This window comes from Sturnira hondurensis, unplaced genomic scaffold, assembly GCF_014824575.4.
Source record: "Sturnira hondurensis isolate 20B ecotype Veracruz unplaced genomic scaffold, ASM1482457v3 Scaffold0001872, whole genome shotgun sequence".
NCBI classification, from domain to species: domain Eukaryota; kingdom Metazoa; phylum Chordata; class Mammalia; order Chiroptera; family Phyllostomidae; genus Sturnira; species Sturnira hondurensis.
Genome location: NW_028074503.1, coordinates 1723771 through 1729051, shown reverse-complemented (window position 1 = coordinate 1729051; position 5281 = coordinate 1723771).

Genomic DNA, 5281 nt, shown 5'->3' with positions numbered 1-5281 from the left:
GGGTCGCACTCCTTTCCGGCCGCGAGGAGCGCCACTGCGGCCCCTGGCGGCTGGAGGTGTGCCTTGCGACTACTGAGATCGTTTAGGGTTAGTCTAGGAGGAAACTGCCTGTTGAAGGGACATTTGAGATTAAATTCAATTAGTAGGCACTTCTCACGGCAGTCCACCTCGTAGCATGCAGCACCAAAATATACCCGTGAGCGAAAGGAATTACTGAGAGAAGCCCAAAGGATTTCATAAATTCTGCTACAAAGGCAGGAATTTCAGGCGTACTTAATGTAACTAAAGAAAACCACACAATTCAGCTAATTCCTTTTCACTTTAAATTCCGGTCACAAACTTTTAAAGGGCTCCTACACTGCCCAGAGATCGTGTTATATTTCTCTAATGAGCTCGAAAACGATCTCATACCTTCTTTCTTCTGTCCCTCTCCAACCTTTTACAATCCAAGTCCTTTTCCAAATCGCTTTCTGCTAATGTTACGGAAGCCATCCTGCTTTCCTTGCTGTTACAAGGGCTGAAGTATTATTGCTCCTTTCCAAGGCAAACTCCTCTCTGTTGTTGTATGAATCCTATCTCCCATTTTCTCAAAAATTCCACTCCTTCACTTATCCCCACCCAACCTGAATCATTACTTTCTCCCTCTCTTCTAGATTTTCCCATCAGTATACAAATCTATATAAAAAACAAAACAAAGTTCTTTTCTGATGCAGCTCCAGTTACTGCCAGAATTCTTTCACAGAAAAACTTCTTGAATGAGCTCTCTATGCTTGTTTTTATCACCCCCAATTTACTCTTCATAGTACACTGAAATTGCTTTTATAAAGGTTATCAAAACCTCCAACACAAACTTCTGTCCTCATCTCACTCAACATCTCAGTGGCATTCAACACAGATACTCCCGTTTTGTAACACCCTCCTTGCTTGGCTACATGTTGGGGTGCTTCAGGGCTTATACTAGGTGTAGTCTCCTTATGGGTACTTTCTCCTTTAGCCTAGCTGATCTCCAAGGCCTTGGCTTTAATTTGTATCTTCAGCCTAGATTTTATCCTTTACCACTCAAACTCTTGGATTTTGTAAAGCAGTGCTCATCAAATTTTAATGTGCATAGGACTCATCTGGACGAAACTTTAGAATGAAAATTCTGAATCAATTGGTGTGGGGTCTGAGATTCTGCATTTCTAATGTTAAATAAAAAACTCCACAGGCCCAAAATGGAGTCACTTGTGTTAACAGCCTATAATACCAAACCTAGATTTAATACCTGATTAAACTGCAGTTTCGATCTCTCCCAGAAACATAAACTTAATTAACCAGTGTGGGATTTTCTGGTCAAGGATCAGCAGTCTGTCCTGTCACCTAGGCTATCTATCTCAATTCTCCCTAGAAAGAAGAGGCAATCTATATGTTAACAACCCTTCTACTTCTCTTCCCTCAAAGATGTCCTGGCTTCTTTTCTTTCACAAATAGCTTCCTTGCCCTACCCTGCTTCCATTTTGTACAGTGTCCTTCTAGTTGCTAAAGGGGATGTTGCCCAATTCATGAATCACTTAACCCTGTAGAGGTCGCAGTCAAAAAAAATTACAGCACAAGTTGCATGTACCTGAGAGATACATTCATTACCACTAAGTCCTAAAATGAGAAAAAAATTTTAAACACTGCAAACTGGGATTTACTATATAAATATAATAAAATACATGATTTTTAAAATTTATTTTTAGTCACAACCTAGAATTTATTAAAAATAAAAACACAATTTTTTCAAATAACAGAAATATGGGTATTGCTGAAAAATACAACAAAAAATGTCTTTAACATTAGCAATCAGAATCTTCAATAGTTGGTTTTGCAAACTGTTTGTCATAGTCATTGCAAAAAATATTGAGTATGCTCAAGGCATAAATACTTTTCACAACACTTGCAATAATATTTTGATAAATGACTTGAATAGCATTCACTAAGGTTCCTCAACATGTCTTGGATTATCAAATTAATGTATTTTTCCTATCATTTTCAATGCTAAATGAAAAAAACAACAACCCTACAACACTGACTTTGAAGTTTAAGAAAAAACCCCAGCTACACCAACACTGATCTCAGGCTTCGTGGTTTCTCTCAGATATAATTTACTATGGAATATCACACACACTTATGAAACTTTGTTATAACCAAACTGATGGCCAACACTAGTCACATACAAGTGCGCAGTTAGTCATAATCTTGAACCTCTGCACCTAATATATGTAATAATATTTAAGAAAAGAGTTTGCTTCCATCTCCCAGATCAGTTGTAACCTCCACATGGTTAATAAAGCCAATTCAATCCTTAAATTTACTTGGTTGAATTTTTTTAAACACTAACAAGTCTTCAGTTGATGAAGATGCCCCTAGTCCATGGACCACAATTCATTAGCAAGACTGTAATGCACATTTGTGTGCTGCCTTCTCAACACATATCCCCTTTTCTTTCCAACAGTTTCCAATAATCTCCTGGTGATTCATGAGGTCCTAAGGATGCTGACTCTACCCTTATGTTAATAATCACAATCTATTATTGTCCACAGTGGGTTTGGGGTATAGACCAACCAATCAGACCTTTGCAGAGAATACTCTTTACTTTTGGATGTGAGTGGAGTGGTAGTTTTTGGAAACTCTAAGAGAAAAAGTCTTAAGAGTTGTAAAAAAACAAAACCCATGATGACTCCCTTGATTAAAAATAGTGCCTAAATGTGGTTATTTAAACAAAAATTAAGTAAAATAAAAAATTCAGTTCCTCAGTTACAATAATCACACTTCAATCACTCAAAAGCCATATGAGGATATGACTACCTTTTTGGACAGTGCAGATACAGGTCATTTCCATCCTCAAAGAAAGTTTGATTAACAGTGCTGCTCTGTTAATCAGCGTATTTATTTCCTTCTTTGTATTTAACTGTTTGTTTACTTATTGTCTGATATGAGAATGTAAACTGCATGAAGTCAGGGAATTGTATCTGTTCTGTTCACTTCTACATTCCCATCATTTAGAATAGTTCCTGGCACACAGTGGGACCTCAAATATTTTTGAAATAACTAAATGTTTCCCTCATTAGAGTGAATGCTGCAAGTGTGTACTGTTCACTACAGTATTCCTAGCATTGAGCACAGGATACTCCTCCCTATTATCCTCAAGGCTCTTCCTACTTTGAGCTCTGCCTACCTCTTAATCTCTTTTCCCCTCAATAGAATTGGAATATTTGAATTCCAGCAGCTCACTAAGCTTAGTGTCCTCTCTAGACTTTTGTACATTCAGTTCTTTCTTTTAAAAGAGTTTATTTATTTATTTTTAGAGAGGAAAGGAAAGAGAGAGAGAGAGAAATATCAATGTATGGTTGCCTCTGGTGTGTCCCCTGCCGGGAACTGGCCTGCAACCCAGGCATGTGCCCTGACTGGGAATCGAACGCGATTGTCTGGTTCGCAGGCCCGCACTCAGTCCCTGTACATTCAGTTCTTTAACCTGGCTAATACCTACTTATCCTTTCTCAAGTGTGTGAGGCCAGCATTATTACTTCTTTGTGTTAGTGGTGGGTCTCCAGGAAGACAGCAAAATGAAATGTCACTGTCAGGTGATTTATACCAAATTGGCATAGTTTTTCTGCTTTTATTTACTACCTTGAATTTTTAAAAGAATTTTTACTCTCATTTTATAAAACTGTCAAGAGTCCTGAAATAAAGTCAACCAGAGTGGAGCAACAAAGAAAAAGCCTTTTTTTTGCTGCTAGCAGGAGTGTCAGTCTGAAAGTAAGACTATCCTGTCTTTTGGGAGTTAGCAGAGGTTTTATATATTATAGACATTATAGATTTTTCTCGAAAAAGAAAATGAACAAGAGAATATTATGTGTGAGAGAATGCAACTAATCCATTACTAGATTTTATAAGTAGATATTCTAATGATAAGCAAGTATAGAAAAGTACATTATGCAGTTTGGAGTCAGGAAGGTAAAAAAACATCTTAAATCCAGGATATGACATTTTCAATTTTGAGTTTAGCAAGAGAAACTTCAAGTGAGGACTTTCAGTTCTTTTTCTTTGAAAAAGGGATCGTTGCAGTTCAAATACTACAATTTACAGAACCATATGTTAAGCACCAAGGTACATCATCTGGCCACAGCATTTGTTTTTAACATGAGCACATGGCAAACAGTGAGCCAATCAGAGTTCTCCCCAAGGACTTTCTCAGGAGCTCTGAGGAAGGGAGGCCTCTCTTTTTATTGAGATTAGTTGACCGTGAGCTCACATAATTTTTCAAAGTTCAGTCAAGCAAAATAATTTATTCAGTTGATCATGATTATCTTTTAGTAGACAACCAAATCAAATGAACTAAATTCTAAAGTTCATAGACAGCTCTAAAAGAAAACCACTGATGGAAGGCAAAACAAATTTTGTCAAACATGATATTACAGAATTAAGATTTAATCAAACTATAAATTGAGACCTTTGGTGTTAATGAATCAGAAGTGAAAAATGTCTTTTAAAATGATACTTGAGAAAGTTACTTTTTTCCATAAAAGCAAAATGTTTTTAAAATGTAGTTTTATAGGGCTATAACTGACATTTAAAATGTACAGTTTTAAGGTATGCAACATGTTGATTTGATACAATTATATATTGCAATATGACTAACACAGTAATCAACACATCCACCAAGCCACACAATAATTTCTTTTTTGTAGTAGGAACAATTAAGATCTAGTATCTTAACAACTTCAAAATTTATAACACGGTATTGTAAAATCAAACTATTTTATACTTCACAGCATGTTTAAGAAGCTGATTGTATTTAGTTTTAGAAAAGAAAAATCAAAGAATAAGTTGCAGACATGAATTATACATCAAATATGATGTGTCAAAAATAAGTACAGCTCAGTGGATTGAGCACTCAGTGGATTCAACCAACTGAAAGTTTGCTGGTTCAATTCCTAGTCAGGTCACATGTCTGGGTTGAGGGCCAGGTTCCCAGTTGGGGGCATGTGAGAGACAACCTGTATATGTTTCTCTCACACATCAATGTTTCTTCCCTCCCTCTCCTCTCTCTAAAAATAAAGAAATAAAATCTTTTTAAAAATTTAAAACACAAAAAAGTACCAATGATTTCCTATGGTCTGATATTTGTATCCTATGCTCCTTATTGTGGCCAATACAACAAATAACATGGAGTAGACCATTCAGAAGCAGAGGCCTATTTTGTGGGAAGGTAAACGTGTAAATATGTCTGTGTGTCTGTACGGCAGAATTTGAGTCA